Source organism: Augochlora pura, chromosome 6 (assembly GCF_028453695.1).
Source record: "Augochlora pura isolate Apur16 chromosome 6, APUR_v2.2.1, whole genome shotgun sequence".
NCBI classification, from domain to species: Eukaryota; Metazoa; Arthropoda; class Insecta; order Hymenoptera; family Halictidae; genus Augochlora; species Augochlora pura.
In genome coordinates this window covers 15199450-15225254 of record NC_135777.1, presented here as the reverse complement: position 1 = coordinate 15225254, position 25805 = coordinate 15199450, and the positions used below count along the sequence as shown (strand labels likewise).

The window sequence follows — 25805 nt, the reverse complement described above, 5'->3', positions numbered from 1 at the left end:
GAACAGTTGGCTTTCCTCGAAGACACCGAGGGCACTCCGGCAGCGCGGCCGGCACGAAACAGACAATTTAAGTGAACGATAATTAAGGGTCGGGCTCGCGGGCAGCAGCTTCGATTATCGATGGAACCAGTTAGAGAGTGCCGTTGGTACGCCGAACGATAACAGTATTAAAATGAAATTAAGAATGATCGCAGACCAGGCCGGCCCCGGACGCCGCATAATCATAAAGTTTCCCGACGCGACATCCGTTACGAAGCCGAGCCGGTTCCCAGCGAGGAGGAGCGCCGGCCCCGGAGCCCCGCGACCGAAACCCGAGGCATCCCGGACTCCCTTTAATTCCGATAACGTCATAATCCGGCGCGTTTAATCTCGCCGATCACGTTCGCCGTTCGCAAGCTCGCTATCGTCCCAAGAAAATTTCCCGGCGGTGCTTAGCGCTGGATCGTCGCGAAATTGTCCCCGGGTACTTTTTACGTCGGACACGCGTCAAGTAAACTCGTGTCGGTGCACTTGACTCGTCTAGATCAAATACGTGGCTAGCCTGCAGGAAGGATTCACGGGCTAGCTAAGAAAAGGGAAAGGGAAGACGAAAAAGAAGAAGTAGAAGAAGTGGAAGAAGAAAAAGAAGAAGAAGAAGAAGAAGATAGAACCGGGAAGTAGAAGTAGTAGAAGAAGAGACATGGTGGCGTCGGCACTCGGGTTCCAAAGTTTCCGATTACTTCGTAAGCCCCGATTCAAGTTGGCCCGCGGCGAATTATGTCGTTCGCTCTTAAGAGCCGGCCCGGGTTCGACTCGCAGCCCGAAAAAGCCGGATCGTTTGCGGATCGATCCGCGGAAACGAACCGAGCCTTCGCCGCCGACCCCGCGGTCCCGCGGGCGCAGGAATTAACTGCGGCGAACATTGTTTTTACCGGGATCCGGTGTCGCGAGTCCCGGTTGTTCCAATTACCGACTAATCCCGCAAAAAGTCCGCGTCGAATCCTTCCTTCTCTCTCCCTCTCTCTCTCACCCTCTCTATTTCTCTCCCCCTCTCAGTCTCGCTCTCTTCATCTCTTTCTCTCACAGCAGCTTCGGAACGGGATCCGTTCCCGGAGAAAGTTTCACGCGGCGCGGCGAGCCGAAATCGGCGTGGGCGGACGGTCTCCGGTTACCCGGATCGCTATTTAAATTCGACTGCGAAAACTATGTTAATTTGACAGCGGAATGGCCGAAGGAACGGGGAACAGGGGATTGAAGCGGCGCGGCGGCGGCGGCGGGGAGGAGATTATCGCGGCGCAGCGCGGATGAAACGGGAAGAGGAATAGACCGGCAGATAAGAGAGGGTGAGATGGATGATAGACGGCGGGGGTGGGTAACGGAGAAATGTCAAAGAGATAAAGGGGAAAGTGGGTGGATAGCGAAGAGGCAAAGAGAGAAGCAGCAAAAAGAGAGGAGACAAGAAGAAGGAGAGAGCCGGTCGAGTGTCAAAGGGAGAAAAGAACAACCAAGAGAAAAGGAAATTCACGGGGGTTGGTGGTGGTGGTGGTGGGTACAGCGGGAGAAAAAAGAAAGATAGCGACGGAGAGAGTGGTACAGAAACGGAGAGAGACGAAAAGAGAGGAAGAGAGAGAGAGAGAGAGAGAGAGAGAGGCGTGCGTCAGGTGAGCCGGAAAATCCGGTAGCAGTTTTCAGGGGTAGATCCAAGGCTCCCGGCCTTCGACGAGGGTTGAAAGGTGAGGAAGAGGGTCGGTGGCGAGCAAGTACAAAGCCGTGAGAGGGTGGGAAAGGTAAAGAGTGCTCGAAAAAATTTATCGAGCGCAGCACTTAACTCCCGCCACGTTTTAAAACAGACTGACGGGGCCGATTCAAAACAGCTACCCTTCGATCCCAGCCCCTCCCCTCGGCGTCGGCCAAGGAGCGGGGACGATAGGCAAACATACTTACCGTTCGTTCGACAATCGAACAATTTCCTTGGAGCACCGTCGCGATTGGCGGACCCACCGGCCCGCTTGTATTCGTAATCAGATTAGACGACGAAGTCGATTTTCCGATCGAGGCGTCGAGCGAACCGGAACTTCTGCCAGACACTTCCGCCTGAAAATTTGGTGATTCTATTAGAGTTAATAATCTTCCGAAGGCTCCTTGTTATTTCCAAGAACAGTAGACTAGTGACGTAATTACTAGCTGGGGCATTTGCTGCTCCTTGTAGTATGTACCTATTTGAAATGGGCATCCCAAAGTAACATTTCTTTTATTCTACTTAAGGGAAAAAAAGTTCGTCTTGTCTTGGTTTCCCCTACTGAGTTACGACTATTCTTGCAATAAACAACAACTGTGACTCAATATTCTAGTCAGGAAATAAGTAGTACCTTTTTGAAATGACTATGGCACAAATATAAATTTAATGGTGCATTTCATTTGAAAGGAAACAAGTACACTTTCGTATTTGGTAGCTTGCTATAGAATTCTCTGGTCACTAAGAAATTTGTTAATGATATTAAAAATGTCCAGAGTGTCTGGAAATCTGATGTTTCAAACGTTCTGAAATTTCATAGAGATTATCAATACTTTGATTTATTCTGAGAGAAGAGTAGAGACATTCGACCATTGAATCGACACAATAGCAGCTGCCAGCAGCTTTGAAAAATACTCTCTCAAATCAGCCATCCAACCAACTTTCATCCAACAAGTCGGAATGCCCTCGGATGGCCATAAAAATAGCAAGAAATTCACTCGCGGCATTCGTTTCAGCCCATTCCGCTGAGTAGACCGGACCCGCGCAAACATCCACAGCCTGATTACTAATTTCCATTAGCATGGTCTCTAGCGGCAGCGGCGCGATTTGACCTAGCTCCTAAAAATAATATCCGCTACCCTAAATTAGCTAGCATGGAAATTGAGCTGGCCGAAACACAGAGTGGACAGCCCCCGGGGAGGGAACAAGAGGCGCCGGAGCCGGCGGGGCAACGTCAGGACAACCCAACAATTCGACGACGAGCCCGCGTAACTTCCCCTTGGCCGAGTGAACAGGGCGCCCGGATTTATCGTCCGGCCAATGACGCGTCTGGTCTCTATGTATGAGCTCGTCACCGGAAGTAGAATGGATGGACGAACTCTTTCGCGTTTTCAACGGGCTCGGCGCGGCGCCGCGCCGCGTCGCATCGGTGCGCCGTGTGTAGGCGCGCGAATGTTCGCGACACACCGTCAAAAGGGACCGAGGGCAAAGTAACTAGCCTGTCTCTCTGTGAAACACCGTGAAATTACGTGTTACGTCGAAAAAACGTAATCCACAATATTTTCATGGCGCTGCTCGTTCCAGCGCGCGGCCGACGTTATGATGGTGCTTTGAATTTCCAGCGGCCTTCTGCCGGCGCATACATCAAACCAGTCGCCCGATTGCATTAGCCGTTAAACCTGCTACGACCGAGACACCGCTACGTTCCTCCCTATGGCGTTCCTTTTTTTTTTCACCGAGAAAAAAAGATTCTACATCGACAGCCGCCGCGTTACGCTACACTCTAATTACTCTCGGCTACGCCGGGGTTCGCCAAAATGTCCTGATCAGGTCATTGGCGGAAGCTGGACCCCGGCAGGCTGTAAATGTTCATTATCGAATTCCGGATTTGCGATTTTGTGACAAGAATGGGCAGGTGACGGTGAATGGGTACGGAGGGTTCATTAAGGATTTCTCGGGTTGTCCGGTCGAAAAATATTGTCGGCGAGGATTCGGGCAGCGAGATTATGACGATGCTTGTGATGCAGCTTGGGATACATATATGTGTTCAGTTTCGTTTGTATTCGCATGATATAGGAAACCATATTTTAAGAAATGAAACGCGAGACAGAGAATTTAGGAGACTGCAAGTGAATTTTGACAATGGATGTAATTGAATTATTAATAATATACTGTGATATCAAGTAAGGCTTGTGACATATAGCCTGACAAAAGTAAATGAAGGAATAAAAGTGCACTCATTCTATTAAAGAAATTATTAACGAGAAGTTTACGAGTCTCGTCAAAAATGCAAGTTACTAATTTTTTCATTTACAATTAATTAAATCGTACAAGGTACATTACGCTGACACTCGTTAAAAATCAGAATAAATATCTCATTATTATTAGGTTGGAAACTATGAAACGGGCGTTTTTGTTTAGTCTGTGTTCAGTTGCGGCGCCCGTTTCATAGTTTCCATAATACTTTTATGAAGTAATACAAAACAGATACCTAAATCTAGTGTTAAAAACAAACAAATTCTATGCAATGTAGCTGAGAATGATATATTAGTGCAAAAGGGTTACACTCTATCAAAGTATTCCAATGACCGGTAACAATTGTCCCCTCAATGTCTCCTCAATGACCGGTAACATCGCCAAACGCACAAAGCGTCTGCAGAAATCAATAGAGCTGTGTCAAGTTGACACCGGAACCTTGGAGCAACTCTCGGTCCAGGTGGTTAAACCATCAGAGACCGGAGATGTCCCAGATTTTTGGAATCCGAGGATGATCAACCGAGATACGATGGTCGTTGCGCAGTGCGGGGCACAAAGATACGATATCGCCGAGTCGCAAGGATGTGCCGGGCACCTAATTCGGCGAAGCGTGGGTCGGGATAGACGCGTTTCTCGCGACGGGGTCACGAGCGAATCTCGAATTATACGTTTACGAGAGGCTCGAGGCTGGAAACTCGAACGCTCGACACCGAAGTTCGGCCGTCGTAAAACTCGAATGGAAACGCGGAACGCCGCCGCGCCGGAAGAGGGGGATCGCGGACAAACGACGCAGCGCGAGAAATATAAAAAGGGGGGAATATAGCCATCTATCTGTGCTTTTCGGGGTCGAGGGACCTCGACGGTGCCCGACGATAAATCCGGGGCTCGTTCGCGCGGCAAGGACTCTTACATTGTGTCGGGTCGGATAGCTCAATTCGTATCAGGATCACGGTGAATGGCGGATCAGAATGATTGGGACACGGTCCACGGTGGCCGCGCCCGATTGTCGATCCGATTCCACGGGGCCGGAGCAGAAATTTCTGGGTCGCGGCGCGAAAAGAGAGAGGAAACGCGCGCCGGTCTCTTCTTCCGACGCCATACGTCCACGTCCGAACAATTCGCTACGTTCCCGCTTAGCTTCGACACAGGAAAAAGGAGCTGCAAAGTCCGCGATCGATCAACCTTTATTTGTCACCGGAGAGCCTCCAGGAACTCGAGAGATTAATATCCCGGGCCCCGTGGAATCCCGATGTTTGCCGGATCTTGATCTTTTTAGCGAGCTCCAACGGAAGTCCACTTGGATTTCAAATGGAGCGCCGTGTTTCGAGTGGATCGTTGGTTCGAATGAAAATCGGAGACCATGAACGATAGACTGGAACCTCTCTTTGTGGAGAGATTAAGTAATTTGTCGTTGATGATGGAAATATACATTCAATATTGCATTTCGTTTTAAAGAAGCCGAGGAGATTTTTATTTTTTAAATAGCTAGTCTATTGCAAATCTATTACAAATTTTTCAATCACATTGTTTCACATATATTTGCGTGAAAAATTTATGAAATTTTGTACAGTTTATCAGTACATATTTCGATTCATATTGGCGCTTCAGAATCAAAGCAATAGCTGTTTAAAACAACAGAAGAGTTGAAGGGACATAAAAATATTTCGCGCTTGTTTTTCATAAGTGATGCAGAAATTTCTCGATGGAATTTAATCGAAATTAATTTTCGTCATTCAAAGTGGGAATGTCGGCTTGGAACGACCCACGCGTCGATGATCCATGGCCACCACCACCAATTCTGATAGAGGGTCCTGCCGATTCACTGACTTCGAATCAAATTCCCGTGGTATTTGGCGAGCTGTGTACTCGAACCAGGACGCCATTGGCCCCATGGATCGAAACGGGGGTATTATTAATATCAGGGCGCTCATTGATTTCAGGTCACAGCGTATGCTCATTGGGAACAGCGATGTGTATGGTTAATACACTCCATTCGAACGACTAATCGCGGTATTAGATTCCAGGCTTGTGATCGTTTACGAAAACTAACCCTTTTATCGTTCGCCCGATGCGCACTTGAAGCGACAGAAACTTAAAAATATTTATGCTGATACTTTTGTGTATATAAAATTGAAGAAAAATATTGGAGGAACGATCATAATACCGTAAAAAGCAGGTTACTGTATTTTTTCGTTCTGCAAACTACGAGCGTCGAGGGTGATCAAATATTTTCGCTCCACTTTAAAAATATCTACGTTTCACGGCTTAACCGTGCGGATAAAAATTGCGCGTTAGCGCAATATGTTTTTATCAAATTATACGAAACTAATAAAAGATCGGACTAAAGTAAACAGCGGGCCAAATTTTGATAGCCGCCTCCTCTCTTCGAATTTTGATGAAACTCCTCCAGGTGGAAGAGGTAGACAAAGGGACGCGCGTTTTTCGATTAACGGAGACTGACGTTTAAAGGGTGAATAACACGGAACCCTCTGAAAATTGGCATTCGCCGCGTTGCCTCGTAAATTATACAAGAATTGATCTCAAACGCGAATAAACTTTTCAACGTAAAATTAATTCCCCGCTCGAGGAGCATTTATATAATTTATAGAAATATTTACAGAAGTATTTCCATGAGAAAAGCCACAATCCGATTATACAGTTTGCCCAGTTTCTGGTTGAACATTTTCGGGTTACGCTGTGCACCGTCGAACAGAGATTGCGAGAATCCGGCGGACGGAGACAGGAGATCGAGGTTACTCAAACTAATTTTCTGCGCGACGGGATCGGGCGTTTTCGATTAGTATTGCGATACCGTTTGACGCGGGCTATAAGAAATTTCGATCCGCAATTTCCATGGCGTATCAGAGCTTGTTGTTTGAGAAAGGTTTCCCACCCCGGCTCGGTCGCGGCTCCGAGCCGCAGATACTAGAATCCACGTTCGGCGAAAGGAGGAACTTTATATAGCCACTTTTATGTCGGTGCACGCGAAAACGTCAGCGCGGCAGCGGCCGTCTCTATGATATTGTATGGGAAATTCATACGTTCCAGTTTCAGGAAAGGAACGGGCCACGCTCGTATCCGTGCCGAACAAAACAGGAATACGCGCGAGCGCGCGCGCGCGCAGCAAGCGTTCTCGCGCCGAAGGAACTTTTATTATTTTCTTCCATTCTTTACCAGTTCCTTTTTTTGCCTTTTTTTCGTGCTGCCCACCGTTGCTAGCCGAAATTTTCGAGGGAAGGTCTCGCGCAGATGGCGGCCCGCGATAAGGAAAAATTTGTGCTCGCGCAACCTTGCAACGGACTCGCCGATATTGGACGATCGTTATCGGATAGAAACGGTTCGGTCACTATGAAAAATGTATTTTACTCGGCCGGAGAGTTTCAACTCGATAAAATTCCGGCCGTGACGCGGGGAATAACGTAAACACGCGGACGGTATTGGCCGCGGTCATCCGAACGAAAAAACCGGCGGAAGATCGTCGATAAAACGCGAACCGCCGGTCGTTACAGATGAATCGTCGCGCCGCGAATTAAATCCATTCGCTCGAATGATGCTTAAGAATTGATCGGCATTCTTCTGCTTTTTAATAAGGTACGTCGATGCTTATAGCTATTATAAGGAACAAATGAGATTAATTCGGTTGAAGTGCAATACTTTAGGGATGAAATTGCTTCATTGACCTGTGTATGCATTTGTCCTGCAGTTTGCCTGTGTTGAGAATAAGTTAAAACTTATTTCCGTTTCAATACAACTTGATTCCGCAGAGGCACGCGTATCCAGTAAGCTATAATATATCTTTATTCTACGTGAACTTTTCCTCAAAGAGCGTTCTAAAAGAAAACACAACCAATTTTGATTTCTTCCACGTTTACATATTTCCAGGATTCGTTGAACCCGCGAAAAAAGTGCGCGAAAAACGGAAATCGAAAAGTTCCACCTAGAAAAAACTCGAAAGCTAGTCCGGTATCATCTCATCAATCCCTCTTCGATCTATGAGCTGTCCAATCGATTCTAGTTTACCTGCGAATAAACTAGATTATCGCGGCGGAGGGCTCGAAAAATTATGTTCAGGTATTGACAAAGTGATTCATTACACGCCGGCCGATCGTTGAGTGAAACTTCCGATCGATCACCCGCGGAAAATTCTTCCATTCCGACGTGTATCGCGCGCGCGCGCGCGGGCGCTCGCGAAAAAAAAGGGATCGGTTCACGCGGGAATTCCCGAAACAATGCCTTCCTCCGCTGCGAAAGAATTCGCAGACGTGACGAGGACGAGGATAGAGCGATCCGGAACCGCCGCCGCAAATCGACGTCGGTCGAATTTAGCGCGAGCACGCGCGCCTTAAATTTCTATTTGTAATTGCACGAGAACAGGGTGGAAATGCCTCGGTCTGGAAAAAGCTGCGGAATAAAACAGAGTGAAAAAAGGGGCAGGCAGAAAAAATCGCACGAGAGAGAGGGAGAGGGAAAGAGAAAGAGAGAGAGAGAGAGAGAGAGAGAGAGAAAGAAGGGTGGCCGGCAGTGCGCTGCATGGAAATTTCGGTTCGACTCCCGACCACTCTCTGAAAAGTGAAATGACGCATAGGAATGACGACCTGCTGCAACGCTTGTTCCCTTCGTTCCGATTCGGCCATTTGTGCCGATCCCGGCGCGCCGCGAACCGGTCTATTCGACCGAGCACAATGTAAGAGCACTTTTCATGCTAACGAATGTACCGTGTTCCGATTTTGTCGTCCGGTTATCCGCCGGCCTGGCCATGATTTCCGTTTTTCCCGCGAACGTCTCGAACCACGGCTTTTACCCTCTCTCTCTCCCTCCCTCCCTCTCACTCTCCCTCTCTCTCTCTCTGTTCGGCCCTCTGTTTCTCTCCGCGTCGGCGTTTCCCGCTTTTAATCCACGCGCGCGCACATGGAAAAACCGACGCGGCTGCAAACAAATCCCAAGGCGGGTCCCGCCATTTGCATCATCATCAGAGCCCCGGCCCTGCCGCCACCTCCCTCTCCCCCCGACCCTTTTCCCGGTGTTTTGATACCCAGCCGCGGCTGTTTCGCCGGCGGGTTCGAAACGCGCAATTTTCGAAAGCATTTCCGCGGGCTCCATCGACCCGCGGCTGCATACTGAACAATAATTGCGTGCATGTAATTAACGCGCGAAACGTATTCATCTCGAATATGCATGTGTAATTTGCCTCCGCAGCCCGTGACCCCGTCGCGCGCGAGCTTTACCGTTGTTTCGAATATCAACACCGAAACTGTCGGGAATCGTAATGGAAGCTTCTTATAATAACGATTATGCCGATCCTGGTTAGAGCTGTTGCCTATAATAACGTTAGTGCGATAACGTGTTACGTCGTTAATGACGCAACACCATTAGAGTGGAGCACGGTAAATTCTCTCTGGATTGTAAACAGCTTGTTAACATAATGTGAAGTACGATTATAATTGTTGATAATTGGCAGTTATAAAAACGAGTCACCAGGCTCGAGGAATCGAATATCCTCTTCTCAAATGGACTATTTTTGTCTAAAAGCTGAGGACAATTGGAGAGAGTTTATTCTATCGGAAATCAATTGCAGAAAATACTGTACTCTCGTCGATGTTGAGTATAGTTCCGCGTTTAACCTCTCAACGAATAAGATCGATATTATGACATTATTCTATAACGTTAACATAATCATATTATCATACAAATAGATTAATAAAAAGCTACAAACCTGCGAATAGGCTGGGAAAAATGTTCTAACTTTGTCTACTAATTTAGCAACTTTGTTGCATAAAGTTGTCCTCTTTTGACATAAATACATAAAATTTGCAATCTAGTGATTAATTATTGCTACTCCTACAAGTAGAGGAAAAATTAAATAATAGATTGGAAACATTAATAATGGGAAAGTTAACAGAGCAATAAGTAGTATGAAGACTATTCCATTAAACTGTGTCTAAAATTGCTTTGGTTAGGATCCTGTGTAACTGTGTAACGTTCCGAAAGCGCTACTTTGAAGGTATCCTAAATATACTAATTTCGCGACCCCGCAGACTTCGGCAAGGAAGAAGACAAATACCTGTTTGAACCGCATTCGGCTTGGAGCTAGTTGTTGCCAGTGTCGGCCCGGCCCGCGGGGGATTATTCGCGTTAATGTATTCAAGTGGCAAGACAATGGTAACGGTAAATTTTACAGGGGAAGCGCGAAATGATAATAATAAAGGCGCCGCAATTGCTGCCGCGCTCCTCGTTTAAGAGGGACTCCGCTGACCCACAATCCAGCGAGAGCCCGCGACCATTTCCCTGGGAAAATCTGACGCTTACCGAGTCCCTCGAAACCGGCCGCGGCGTATATCATCCTCCCATTACACCTTAAGCTCCTGCATGATTCAAAGCCTCATCATAAACACGGTTTTCGCGAGTCTCGCCGCGTAAAACAATAACGACGTAGGTGCGGACTCACGCGACGGCAGGGAAATGAATTTCGAATTGCGGACACCGTAGACGAAAGAGTCCGTCGAAAAACAGAACGCGCGTTTGCTCGCTCGAGGAGCAGAAGATTCCTGGACACGTTCTAATCCGGCGATCCTCGCCGAAACCTTTTGCGCCTGGACTTCATTTTCTGCGCGGCCGATCACAGGCGCTCGAGGATCGATCGGCTGGCTGGACGGCCTCACGGTGGAACAGACAACGGGAGAATCGTGGGGCGGATAAGTGTACACGCGCGAGCTTTCGCCGGAGCTAAGGGAATCGGCTGGCGGGACGAACACGGGCGGCCAAAAATCTCGTTTCGCCTTTCGAACGATCGAGATCGTATGAGAACTGCGCGGCCGGCGAGCGAGAGCGTAAAAGCTGGCGGAACGAAGAGGCGAAAGAGAGAGCGAGAGAGAGAGAGAGACGTGATCGGGAAAAGCGTCATTCAAATTTCGGCTCGTTGCACGCGCGCCGCGGCTTCTGAAGCGGAATGACGCGACGGAATGACGTCGCCGCAATGGCTCGTTTTTTTCGGTTCGACCGGCTATGAATGCGAATCTATCCGGTCGGAAGGTGGTGGCCTCGTTCAAATAACGAGCGATTCGGAAATGCGACCCCCGATCAGAACTCGCAGCCCTTTTCGAACACTTTTATGCTCGATACAGCGCGTTAAAGGGATATTCGACGGCTCGACCTCGAGCCGATCGATTTTTTCACGTCCCCTTGCAATATGTACCGCCGTCCGAAACTGTGGCCACAGGATGGCGTCCCTAGATCCCCGAAATCGTCAAAGTTACAGCTGCATGGAATTAACCCTTTGTACTCGGATGTTCCCTCACAGAGAACATAAAGTGACCGCTACTAATTACGGAAGTTTCGACACAAAGAATTTTTATTTAACGAAATTTTTGTCGATTCCAGCAGATAGTAGACATTTTTCAAAGTGCATTTTCATAGAAATATATTTGAAAAACTGATTTTCATTAGGACATTTAAAATACAGAAGAGGTAAAATAACAGTCTTTGTAAAACATTTTAATTCTCTTCTTCCAGTTTCATTAATCAAATTGCCCAGTTTTCATGCGAACGTTTAGGGTTGATTTATGTTCCATAGAACAATTATTTCCAACGTTGGATTATTTTGTAGTGGATCGTAAATGAGCACAGACGATCTAAGAGAATTCTGTAGTAGGTGAAAGTAGCGTAATGGATATTATAAAAATGACAAATTACATAACCCTAAGATCACAGAAAATATTCGAAGGGAAGCACTTCGACGCCATCGATCGTCCCAGAAATAGCGCCGTGAAAGGCCGCCTGCGTGGAACCATTTTTGCAATACTTCGAAGGGTTGTTTAGGATCCCAAGAGAATCGGTTTGAAGGTGACCGACCGCTCTACGATAAAGTACGCGGGCAATTTTCCCGCGAGAAGTTGGCGAACTTTATTGTCAGGTCGGCTCGATATTCAAGAAGCCCGCCCGGCGGAAACTTCTAAGCCTAGAAAAAGTTTCTCGGTGTCCCCGGCTCGATCGTTTTCGCAGGCTAACCCCGAAGCGGCGTTCCGGGGCCCCCGAAAAAAGTTGCTGCACGCGCGACACTCGCGGAAACACAACAGAGAGGGGGGGGGGGGCGACTGGGGGTTGCAGTTTCCTCGCGGACGAGCCGGACCGAATTTACATGTAGACCCTGAATATCGAGAGGGGGAGAGGGGGAGAGGGAGTGCAAAGTTTCGTGGGGTGTTCCCCGGGGCTCGCTGCGAGGGTGTTTTCCGTTTCGCGGGGGGGGGGTGGTGTGGGCAATTCGCTTTCCAGGGTGTAGTCTCGCTCGCAGCGAAATGCCGGGGACCGCGCGCGTCACGTTTTGTTACTATCGCCCGCTGCTATCGGAGAGTACGGGCTTGGTATCCGCGGGGGAGGGGGCGCGGGAGCGGAAAGACGGCGAAAGAAGAGCGGGAACAGGAAGAAGACGAGGGGAAGCGCGGCAGATACATCGGGCGAGTTTCTGTAGACTTTCGACTTGGCAACGGCAACGACGAGGAACCTTCAATTTTAATGAACCGAGCACGAAGTACAGATAGAGGAACGGGGAGGGGGCCGGGGTTGGATGTGTTCGGCCGAGGAAAGTTTCCTCTCTCTCCTTGAAATCCCGCCCGGGTGGATTTCGCCGTTCGCCGTGAATATTGGAGCCGAAGTTTCGCCGGATGTGCGCGGGCCATCGAAAGAACCCGACGAATAATGCATCCCCGTTGCAACCCCTCGCTACAACACCCTTATTAGCCGCGGATTGCGACGGAATCCCGTTGGAAAACAGGGTTCCCGGCGGCACGTACGTCGCGCGGAATGTTAATGGACACGGAACAATAGGGGATTTCAATTTCACACCGCGTTAACGACGATCGCGGAACAGTAATGGCGGTTAATGATGGCCAGGGCTGTGCGTGGGCCTGCGATGTCTTAATTGCCGGTCATACCGATAATAAAAGCAATACGAATCGGAACGCAATCGAAACTTCGTTATTATTCGCGATATTAATTAACGTGCCGGGATTATTAGCGACGACGCCGCGGACGGCCTCCTCGCCGTCTTTGGGTGTCGTTTTGCGGAATAAATCCTCCAACCTCTGTTGTTTTTCTCGATTTTTATCTTTGCCCCTTTCTCTCTCTCTCTCTCTCTCTCTCTCATACATTTTTTATTTCTGTCGTTATCTTCCCTGCACTTTTCCCCTTCCTTTTTCTCTCTGTCCTGTCTTCTCTTTTACTTTTTTTCGATCCATCTACACGCACGATTATACGCGGCCTCCGCTATCGGCTTTAATTAACACGCTCGCATTATATTCAGTCTGTCGTGAACGGTTGAGACAAAGGACAGTGGCTCTTTGTTCATCTCATCGGCCGAGGCTCTTTCACACGCTCGAGAGCCACAGGCTAGGGCGTGTCCACTCTACCCGGCCTCTCCCTTCAGAACCAGTTCCACTTGTTTGTAAACACGGAAGGACTTTCCGCTCCCAACGGGGGTGGTCGTGGTGGTATTTCAAGACCGCTTAGCACGTTTCATTATTTCCGCTGGACTCTCTCGCTGTTACCGTTTTCGCCGTCCACCCTCCGCCGTCGCCGCCGCCGCCGCGCCAACTCCCGCAACCTGCCGCCACCGCTGATATCTTAATCTAGTTTTAATTCACGACGGGAACGATTACGGATACCGACCACGCCACGCTGTAATTCACGCCCGCGGGCATTTATTTCGCCTGTATCTAGTTTCTTTTTACCCCCGCAACGAGACCGACCGATTAAGGAGAGATAAATACACCCAGATACGCTGATGCTCACCCTTTTTCCTCAGAATCCTCTTTTCTAAGGATTGCTGCTACTGTACGTCCAAGATGGGAATCTTTATCTTTCGGCTAACACTGTTAGCTGACACTGTGTGTTGATTATTACTAGCCTGAAGGTTCACGGGTTTATCAGGATATTAAGTTGTTAGTAAACCGTAAGTATTTGACGAGAGACGAAGACAATTTTTATTTTGCGCAAAGTCGTTGGATAAATATTTCTGATTGAGTTATTCCACCTGACGATTCAATCTTTTACTAACAAATGACTATAGAAATGAACCTTGATCAATTAACCTCTTTACGTTCTTGGCCATGTATGTGTACGTTTAGTTAAAATTATGATTATTCCAAGTGTAAAGAAAATGAGAATCGGTTGAAAAACCATTCGCTACAAAATCCCTCAGCAATACTAATAATACCTCAGAGAATGAAATGAGATGGATGATGAATAAAAAAGAAACAATGAGATTGTTCTCTATTATAAAAATTCATCCCTGAAGAGCTTAATATTTGTCTAAATCTTGGCTAAGCCAAGAGTTCGTTCCAATAAAAATCGACGAAATAACACGAAAAATCTTTGTTTCGATAAAGATAAATTGCAACGAAGTTTTTGTACGAACAACGGCTGACTTGAAAAATGTCTGTCGAGGTGTTTTAATTCCGACACAGGTGTACACGATCGCTGTGCCCGGACTACATTCGAAAAATGCACGGCTGCGGTCGGCTCGCCAGATGGCTTGATTACAAGGATTGATTTCTGTGTTTCGACGAAGCAGGAAGCGAGGGAAGTTCGCGATCAAAGCAGATGGGAACGTGTCTCGGATATCCCAGTCCGGCCGTAAGTAATTCACGCAATCCAGCCACGAACCTGTCGCATTAAAGTGATCTCGCCCTGGCAGCGTTACCGTCCCAGCCATACGGATCGCGCTGATTGAAATTCCGGCCGGGAAGAACCCGCGGAAGAGGCCGGTCCGCAAGTGTTTGCGCCGCGAAGAAAGTAATATCATTCAAAAGCACCGGAAGTTATTCCCCGATGCGAAAGTTTCTCCATTTTACATTACAGGAATAGTCCGCGGGAAGAGATGTTAGTCGCGGGGAAAACTTCATCTCCGCGATAACTTTTCCAATTATTATCAGATGGCAAATGGACAGTCTTTGTGTTTTCCGTGGGTGGTCTGCGGCGACGGGAAAGAGGGACAGAGGAAACCAGCAGAGAGAAAACAAAGAGGAAGAGAGACAGAGATAGATAGATAGAGAGAGAGAGAGAGAGAGAGAGAGAGTCGGCAAAGCCGGAAGTTCAAGAAGTCCGTGGAAAGTTGAGCCGCGGCGTACAATACCTCGATGATAAACCCAAGCCGACCGTTGGAAAATCTATTTTTGATCGAACGCTCGATGTTTTCCGAGCACTTGCACGCGCTCTCCATGGACAAAGATTTCCGCTGGACTATACTCATCGAGTTCATCGCGAGCGCGTGCTCCCGGCTGATCGAGCCCGAACAATCGCATTAACTTCCTTCGATACCCATTGATACCGGAGGAAACGCTTCGAATAGTCCTCAGAGCAATGCGATACTCATCCGCGAAATTGATAATTTATTTTCCTCCCCGAACCACCTCCATTGTATTCTATTCCGGAATCGAATTCTCATAGAGCGTCATTATCGGACTGTCAATTGATTTGCAATTGTCTGGGTAACGAGTTCAAGTTCGGGATTTCTGTAAAAATTATATACATTGTGAAAACAGAGTACCTAAAATTTAGCAAGAAAAATACTTATTTATTTTAAAGATTTTCCAAACGTTAAATACGATATAGCGTTACACTCTTTGCGCTAATTACCTTTTATGAGTTCAAACGTCTGGAAATAATTTCTTGAAGAAGTAATTTTTGTTACAAGAAAGCGTATTACAGTAAAATGTTCCTCTCATTACGCGAACGATGTCATAGCATCATAGCGTACAAGGAGAGAATTATTAAACAAATTCATCACGTAGTTGTAATTCGTTAAATTATATGCAAGGAACAACATTTCCCATGTGTTGATCATTAATCGTTGTCCAAATCGTCCAAAGTTACGTTTCAATGTCTCCGTTCTAATGTAATTATATGTTCGCATATATCTTGATATCTGTTTGTGCAAATTTTAATTGTACTATAGTGCGTTACATAAGAATTCGTGTTATTTAAAAACGGTGGTCGCAACAATTTTGTCACATTCTAGAAATACGCGCTATTTACTTCTTTTACGTAATCTAAATACTGAGCAACAATATTAGAAAGAAATTCTCGTCGAAAATAACGGGGAAACCATTGCTTAGACCGAGTCGAACAAATTGCAGTCGGTTCTATTAAATGGAGCGAACAAAATTAATAAAAATTTGGCCTGGACCGCTGTTATCAGAGCAGTTTGCTATGCAGCAGTTTTCGAGCTGTATGAATATTGAGGAACCCATTAGCGGGCCCGCGGCCGGCCTCGGCCGGACACAGGGGTTCAATTAGTCGTCGACAACGGGACTCATTCAATGGCCAAAATGACGCGCGCGCGCGCGCACGCGACTCGTCGGTCATCAATTCGGCTGGGCCGCGGAAGTCCAGGTGAGAATTTTGTTCCGCCCCCGCGCGCTGCCAGACATACAATTTCGGTGATGACGTTGCATCAAGTTGTCGCGTCGTTATAAATGTCCCCCGCGCCGTCACAAAGTGGCCGCGATTGCTGGCGTATTATATTATCAATTAGATACAATCGTGCGTTGCGCCGGCCCGAGCCGCTCCGAGTGATTAATTATGCGCCACGTGCACATGCAAATAAGAGCGGATCGATGCGACGACTCCGGCGAATCCGCCCCTCGCCCCCGGAAACTACGAAACGTGACCATTGTAGCGTTACTTTTCCTTTTTCTCCTGTCTGCTGTCGTAGATTTTCGGCCGACGAGGAAACATTCGCGGGCACCACGGAAATGAAAGCGAGGGAAAACGTATATATTTATGTTAAACGCATTTGGGTTAGAGCTGACACGAAAGCTGTAAGAGCCTCGACTACGAGTAGAGAATTACGATATTAATACGATTTTAATGATTTAAAATTTCTGGAAAATATGTTATTTTGTGGTACAGTAGAACTAGAATTATGATGTCAAATCGTTATTAATTTGTACAATAAAATTTCGTTGTTTATGTATAATCTTAAATTAATCTATTCAGATATTAACCCCTTGAATTATCTGTGAAAAATCTGAGTTAAAATTGTCTATCATTCTTTTTTCTATTAGTTTGCTTATTTCCTTATTCAATGAAAAGTGAAGAAATAAATACAATAAAATCTCTTGCAATATATTTAATTTGCATACAATTGAGTTTTTAATAAATCTTATTGATCAACAACTTGCTCTCATAGACTAGACACTTAAGGAATTAAATATAGAAATTAGAGTAATTCTGCTGAATATCATAGAATATGTGCTCGCTGCTGCAACGTAAACCCTTCCCATTACAAGACAACAGAACGTATTTCGACGCTGCACTCTTATCATTTGCCGCAGTTCCAACATAAATGTACCGAAAACAAGTTCCGTCCCGAACGACGCGAGCAGTTGTCGCGAACTCGGGGACGCGTCTGCAGAATCGATTGCGCAGACATTTTCTCGTAAAACACAATAGTCTATTTTATAGTACGGCCAACACCGCGCGCTTCGTCTTTTCACAGTTTCCTAGATTCTCATTATTTTTCGGTCCCGATTTTTCGAGACACTCGTGCGCGTCCTTTGACGCCGCCGTCTCAAAATATCGCAGGGACCTGACCCAGTGCGTGACAAACCCCCCTGCGGCGGGTACATCGGAGCCGATGGAAAACGTTGGAAATCAACGAAACCAAAGTTCACAGAGGGCACCCACGCAATCGGGCGCGCCGTGAATCCGATGTTTTCATTACCAGGACAAATCGAATTCCCGGCGATTGTGTTACTTGATCGGCGGGTCGGCTTTATTTCCATTTTAGTTAACTAGCGACAGTAGACGCAACATAGTTCGCCGCGCGGAGTTCGCCTCGGATTACCGGACGCGGTTTTGTCTCGCTTCGCTCTGGAAGATGCACGACGGAAATTTCAACTGCCTAAAGCCCTTTTTGTTTAGTAATATCTGTACTTCGATTAAATTGTAGCATCGTAGCGTGTTTCAACTTACCGCAACTCGATGCAAGCAACTGTAACGATTGTAGAGTGATTATTACTAGACCGTGGATTTTTATACAAAAGGGAAATTATATCAACTGGAAAATATAAAAACTAAACAGCAAAATCGTTCTTTCTTTAATTATTTGAAAAGATTTAAAACAGTATATGTATTAATGTTCTTTAATCTTTTTGCTATTTTAAATTGCATTTATTCAATTTTATCATGAATGCATAATATCCGCTGTCTAATTATCATAATAAAGTTGAAAATTAACTGACGAGGGAACACCGCTAAATGATACAATCCGATTTTGATGAAACTTTGCACAACTGTTTAATGGACCAACTTAATAATTTAGACTGTGTTTGATTCGAGCCCGAATGATTTAAAAGTTGAATCGTATTTTTAGGATCATAAATCAGTGAGAAAAATTTTGTTCTTTAAGATTATACTTACTTCATTGAGGAAATATATGAAATGACTTTCTTTTAACAAAGCTTTTGCACAGAATCACGATACAACTTTAATTCGAATTATTTTTCCATATCATTTGTCGCTCGCATTGTTTAATTTCTCTCATTGTAAGTAATAAGCGAGACGCAACTTTAAAACCTGCTGTAAAGCTTTTGAATTCTAAAAAGGAAACTTCTCTTACGGGATTATTCCATTTCATTTCATTTCGTCTCATTCATTTATTCACGGGAGAACCTCTTTAGCAGAGATCCTTTACAGATGAAATATTACCTCTAATTGCATTATTTACAAAAGGATTATACATTGATGCGTATAGAGCATAATGATAAAGATGTTTACTGTTTATTATTTGCAATAGTTGAAACACGAGTAAAAATAATAAAAACCTGATGAGTGTTTATAAAAAAACAATGAGCGCTAAAATCGTAATTTTTTAAAACCATAATAACTTAGAAATATAGCAAAGTTATATATTTCTTACTAAAATGATACATGAATTTATGCAAAAAAGAATTATTGTTAAAGAGAAGTCTGTATGTGTGACATTCTTGATGTATATAGAATAAATTTTTCCTTTGAAATCTGCAAAGACTATAAGTGCTAAAGTATCATAAATTGTTAAAGAATATCAATGGCGACGGGCATACTGTGAGCTATTATCAGTATTTGTAATAACTATTTGTCACAAAATACATACTATTGCATTTCAATTTGCATATAAAATATTTTAAGAGAAAAAGCAACATTTGTCAATTGTGGCACTTTTCAATGGTGTTCTGAATTCAAGTCAGAAGAAAGCTGTCACACTTTCGGCGATTGTGCAGCGGTCGAGCTCCTCGAAAGCAGACACCCATCCCCCGGAAACGAAATATGAGGAAAACAGGGTGCTCCAGATGGCCGGACGCACTAAACGTCCGTGAGCTGATCCGTTGCGCGGGGTCAGGAGTGATTTTTCGCAATCAATAACTTCGGTGTTTACGCGCCGTTTCCTCCGTCGTTCGCGGGAGCACGGACGCTCTCGTCCCGGCCAGTCGGCCGGCGTTGTAATTACATTTGTACCGGCTTTACGGCCGATTCCTCGCGGAAACCGGCCGCGATCGATCGCGTCGGAATAATTTTACAAACGACCCCCCGGGCCGGCGTATCCCGCGAGCCAAACAAAAGCAGGAAGGCGGGGGCCGGCGACGCGACGGCCGAGTTATTATTAATTTTCCGAGCCGGTTCAATTAAATCGGCGTCTCGGGGACCGCGGAAAGTTGGCCGGCCTGCAGCCGTCGTATCCCGTAACTCTCGTCCACCGCGGCGGCTCCTCCTTTTTCCATTCGACGGCCACCTTCCGTTTTTCTGCCGATGCATCTGGCGCTTTACGGCTCGCAGTTTATTGCGGACGGGGCCGCGCGGAGCTTTTTGCCCGATTGATCTCGATGCCAGGCGGTTCGAGAAGTTTAGACCCCTCGACTCGCTCTCGCGACTGATGAGACACTGTCACGCTTTTTGCGCGCATATACTTCTGACCGGTCTCGGAACAGTAGTTCATCAGGATTCTATGACCGCGATCGTACGTTATCCGGTCCCTTTAGCGATACATAATCGTGCACCGTCCCGCGCGATCCTTCCTTCTTCCACCGAAAGAATTCTCATCGCGGTCGCAGCCCCCCCCCCCCCCCGAGCCCTCGCCCGAGGGCCTCCCTTAATAACTCCGCAACCTAGTTAACTCTCGACACATTCCCCGAGCCGTCAGGTTTTTTCGTTGCGCGGCCGTGGACAAGGTTGCGCGAACACGTTTTATCGATTGGCTCGCCGGTAAACGGAAGCGATATTACCGCGAACGACGGGAACTTTTATGCAGACGAGCTTTATTAGCGCAATTAAAAAGAAGCGTTGCAACTGCCGTCGTTAAATATTATAGACACTCGCCCCTTTTTTTGATCCTCCGTGCTATGTAAATTTCTTTCCCGGCTAAATGCACGGTGTTCCTCCTTTAGTTACTTTTCTTCGTCTCTTAGCACTTCTAGCGTTCCAGCAATTTCAACTTTTAACGACAAGCTCGCGAGGAGCTGAAATTTTGCTCGGACGAGAAACGGGCGGATCGAAAGCGTTTGTCAATTGATTTGTTTTGATTTGTTCTATTAGGTATCCTTCGGAGTTGTATTCGTTTCGAAGAGTATATTAATAGCTGTTCAAACTGAACGACGATTTAAAAATTATTTGAAGGAACTTTTTAAGGCGTTGGACCGATCGGTTTTCTAGAGAATGTTTATATTTTTTAGACTGTAATTGCTTAGGTGATAAAAAAGTAAAAGAACGATGATTTTTCAACTTGGTGTAAACCAAAGGATAAATAATAAATAATATATGTTATATTGATAGAAAATAGGATTTCTAACTTGCCTGGAGCAGCGTAGAAGGGTTCGCCAAGCGACTCGAAAAATGCTAAGATTCACGGCAACAGTATGTTGCCAGGATTCTAGCAGTCGCAAATCTGGAGCATTGTAGTAGGTTCTGAATAGACAGCGGCTCGGAGGCGAGGTCGCTTTCAGACCCTCGTCAAGCGATCGCCGTTCCTCCAGTTTCCCTAATACTATACGTTTCAGAAGTCCCCCCCGATCCTCTTTCAGATCAGCCGGGCACAGGCGAGCGACAGGCTCACTCCCCCGCTCGACGGACGCGCTTTTAGAAATGCATTTAAACTTCCGCTTGGTTGTGCCCTCCCCCTGCGTCAGAACGCGTTTCCACGTCCTCTTTCTCCCCCGCCGCGGTTGTCGCGCGTCTAGACGCTCGGCCCTGTCTGGATCCGGGAAAAAGCTGCGGGCGTGTCGGGATCGCGACTCGGAAATGTCCGCGCTGCGATTCCGGTTACTTGAACCTACTTACGCCCCGGTGAACGAATATGACGGGCCCCGCGCCGTCGTCCATCTTCTCCTGGATACCCGGACAAATTGATACAAGTGCCCGGACACGAATTGGAACCTCGGGCAAAGTTTGATTCGGACCGGTCGCGTATTATTGGCTCGCTGAACCGCGGCACGGTCGCCCGGGAACTGGACTCTTTAGCGAAACGAATCTTCCGATTAGAAGATCGATCCTTCGTATCGATTCTTTGATATTTGATTTTATCCAGAAACGATAGTTTGATTTAGAAATTGTAAATCGGGGTTTGCATTTTACGAGAATTAATTGCCGCTGGTGGAAGGGTAGGTTTAATGTGTAGGTTTTATAGATTTTCGATATTTTTCTAGTTTTTATATTTTGTTTTTTTTTCTTTTTAGAATTAATTAGATCTCTACTAGACAGTTATCATAAAAATATCAGCTAAAATCTAAAATACTTGAGACAAAATTCAGAAGTTCAAAATGATATGTATGAATTTTTATATGTATCGATAGACAGATTTTTATTATTAAAATAGTTTGTAAAAATTATTTAATTCGTATACAGATGCCGCAATATCTGTAATACTTTATGTGAATTATTCAAAGTTACAGACATGAGTTGCTCATTAGAGTTTTTCTTGCACTATGCTTTCTCACGAGTTTGAATTTAAAAAGTAGCAAAATTGGCTACTTTCTTTCAATTTTTCGTCGCGTCGAAGCTTCCATTGTTTTTCTATCGTGGAAGCAGCATTTGTTTGTCAGACAGTTGGATCTCGTTTTCAATGATATATCGCTAAACGCTCTACAGGCGATTTGCCTCGCGACATGTCTCGTGACAAGCGATGAATTTGAGTCCTTTTTATTTTTGCACAATAACGCGGCCAGGTTCCACGCGAGGCCATGAATCAAACCCATCGCTTGTCAGTTAACGTTGCAAAGAATAGTTGAAACTTGTTGGACAGTGCAATGCTACTTTAACTGGCTGCTGCGAAAATAAGACGCTGTAAACAATCTTCAATTTTTGGGTAGACAATGTCTCGAAAATATATGTATAATACTTGATATTGTTCAACATTTTTCAATGTTTAAAAAGTATTTTAACATTAGATCTACGGTCCCCATTTAAATTATTTTATTAATATATATATGTATTACTTGTAGTATATATAATAATAATATTTGTTAAAAATCAGAATAAATATCTTATTGCTACTGTTTGTGCTGTATAAATCTAGTGTTAAACAATTTCAGCCTTTTCAGCGCTGTGAACCCATATATGTGTTTTCAAAGTTATTAATCATCGGCTATGAACTCATATATGGGTTCTCGCACAATCATTCAATTTCATAAAACCATTAAATCTTTATATTATCCATGTTATTATTATTTAACAAAATAAATGGTTTTGTTGTTTTTGTAGTTACGGTTCAAATTATTTTAATTACAATCAATATATTTTGCAATCACTATTCAAACTATTTCAACTACAATCAACATATTTTGCAACAAAATTTTCGTCAGCCCAGCAGTCGCTTTGTCATAAAAATTCATAATAAAAATGGGCAATCCACTATGTGCTTTGTAATAAGAAATTAGCAGCCCACAGCAAACGCTTAGCGTTGCACAACTCAGCGCTCAAAGAATTAAACGAGCGAGATGCATAGCGATATACGTTTGTACTCTAGATTATAATAAACTATATTAAACAAAACTGCCTACGGCTTCTTAACTTAATCTATTTAAATAAAACATAAACGAAACGAATCTCTCAAAAGAATCTAATGCATTAGTTGTCAAATGCGTTTCGTCGAAGCTCTTTATGCGAATCTAACGAACCGCTCGACTTTTCTGTTTCAGATGTGAACTGTTGCCAGAAGTATTATCGATTCGCATTACGTATGAAGTAATTGGAAATCGCAGTGGGCAAGGTGAGCATTCCGCGTCGAGTTCCCCTGTTTTTCCGTGACGCGGTGGCTCGGCAGCGGCCAAGAATCGCTTCCAGTTGCACGGAGCCGGCAAAACTTCGGGGATTTTGCATGAGATTTCGTCGCGTCGGTGGCCGTGCTCGAGATACCGCGTTAATATTTCAAGACGGCGAGATCAAAGGGACGAGATACACGGATCCTGATATTTTCGAGCCGTTTCAGCAAGGCGGGAACTCGAAGTAACTCGACTCGTTTAGCGTTCTGCGCCGGCGGACGCGGTGTAACTTGCTCTTCTATTAATTTCTTCCGGGACTCTCCTTAACTGAACCGTTCAGAGATTTCAATTTGGCCAGAAACTGTTCCTCCTCCGTTCTCGTGCGCGCGCCGCCGTCCAGAAACATCTGGATACTTCTGAAGTTTCTGATAGCATAGATGGTAGTACTTTCATTCTTGTCGACCCTTTCAATTGTCTCGACCGTGGACTTTGCAGCGCGCGCAAATTCGCGAAACCGAAGTCGAACTAATAAAACAGTGCCGTTAATATTTCAAACATATGTCTGCGCGTGACTTTAATTATTCAGTCTCATTGGCAATATTTTACTCGTCATTACGCGATAAAAAAGTAATTATTTATAAAATTATTCGGTCGGGACATTTACTGGACTCGATAATCAATTTACGACTGTTTTCACGTTTTATCAGTTCGACCGCTTGCCGTCCGATTTTTCAGCGTTTCAGTTCCGAATTAACAACCGATGATAAAACGTGATCTCGTATTCCGTGCGAACGAACGAACGATCAATTGTTTATGAGCGACAGTGGGCAACTAATAACAGCGTATATATTATACATATACAATATGTACACTGTAATGCATGGAAGCGATATCGTGCGGAATGCTTCTATATCGATTTTGGATCTTTTGTTGCAGGATTCCCCCCCGGCTGCCGCGACGTTTCTCTCTACTTATTATCAAGAAGTATTTCTTACTATCGCAATGTACTCCGTAACACGGTGTCCAAACTAAAGTAAACGGTTATTCGTATTTTTGAGAATCGTGATAGCTTCGTAGTGTGCAAATGTAATTAGGGCAAAACTAAGAGGAAGAAAAACGAAACACATTAAAAAACAAAAAAATACAAAGCGAGACCGAGGTCGGCGGAAGGAAAACGGAAAAGAACGAAAGAAATAAAAAAAAGAAAAAAAAAGGATACCCAAGAAACGCGATGGAGGAGAAAGGCGGACACGCGTTCGAAACGTAACACGTACATAGACACGAGACACAGAGCTGCTGGAAAATGAAAGCGGACAGGCGCATAATACAGTGGAACACGATACACACCGTGCATACTACCTTTATTAACTCGTAATTGCAACGAAGTAACAAGTTTTCTCTCTTTCTACTCGACACGATAGTTTAATCCAATGATCGACTATTAAAGAATTGCGAAAGATTAAATTAAAGCGGGGAGAGATCGCCTCCCCGGGCGAAAGGATTGTCTCTTGTTTCGTCGGGCGGAGGTTATTTACTGTACATAGCGAGAGTTTTGTATATTTGTAAAATAGATAGGGCATTTTATTATAAACAATAAAGTTATTTATATATATTTTAATCACAACACGCTGAACGATTTCCTTTATCCCGTTTGTCATTTGGAAACGCAGGGATCGATCCGACGACCACGCAATCGACCCGAACGAGGACCACGTGCACAACCGTGTACAAGTTTTACCGATGCGGTACGTATAAAAATGATTTTCGAGGTAATCGTCCCCGGACGTTTATTCAAATTCGCATTTTTTCCACGGAGCACAGACTTTTCATTTCTGTCGCGCAATTTCATTCTGAATATTGGAATTTTCTGTCCTGCGACTTTTATTTTGATTGTCTATGCATTAAATCGTGGAAACTGATAAAAACACAATTGCGACGTGAAAATTCCATTCTAGCCGCAAAACAATCATTGCCGGCCGAAGCTCTTCAGTATACACGCCTGTGCGCTCGACTATTATACAGTTGTCACCACTAAAACAGGATATTTAGATATTGACAACTGTTAATGAAATTACATGCAATTGTCTCAAACTTAATTTTTTTTCGTATAATTATATTACTATAACTATGTTGCGGAATATACTCGTTTGTTCGTTCTTCGCTGGTTGCAGAAATTCTGTGCATATCTCGTTCACAGAAAAGTCTGTTCCGTAAATCAAAATATTCAAATCAAATAAAAATGCTACTAGTTTTTCATGCTGCATTGCGTAAGTCTGGGTAAAAGTGTACATTGCAATGACAAAGGATATTAAACAAAATGGCATTAAAATGCACGACAACGAAATTAATTCTATCAAACGAAGTTATTATTATAATTGAAGAAGTCAACATAATTTAGAGAATATGTACTTTTTAATAGTCAAAATTGTTAAGATAATTTAGAGTTAAGTTCCTTCATGATAACTTTATAGCTCATTTAACTTTTTTCAAACATTTTAAGACATAAGTCAAAATTTTCAAAAATCTAAGTGTACAATGAAATCCTATATGTTGAATTTCGGCAGATATGATGAATACGAAATTCAATTTAGCAAATAGCTGTTCATCTA

The 25805-nt window shown here is 44.9% G+C and overlaps 1 protein-coding gene across 1 annotated transcript in view; it reads left to right on the top strand.

The window, feature by feature from the left end:
- Toll-6 (Toll-like receptor 6) overlaps nt 1–24788 on the top strand; it is a 79516-nt gene extending 54728 nt beyond the window's left edge. Inside the window, exons 2-3 of the mRNA XM_078182224.1 lie at nt 23134–23204; nt 24133–24788. The gene's annotated coding sequence lies outside the window, so the exon portion shown is untranslated. The remainder of the gene's footprint in view (nt 1–23133; nt 23205–24132) is intronic.
- The last annotated feature ends 1017 nt before the right edge of the window (nt 24789–25805 follow it).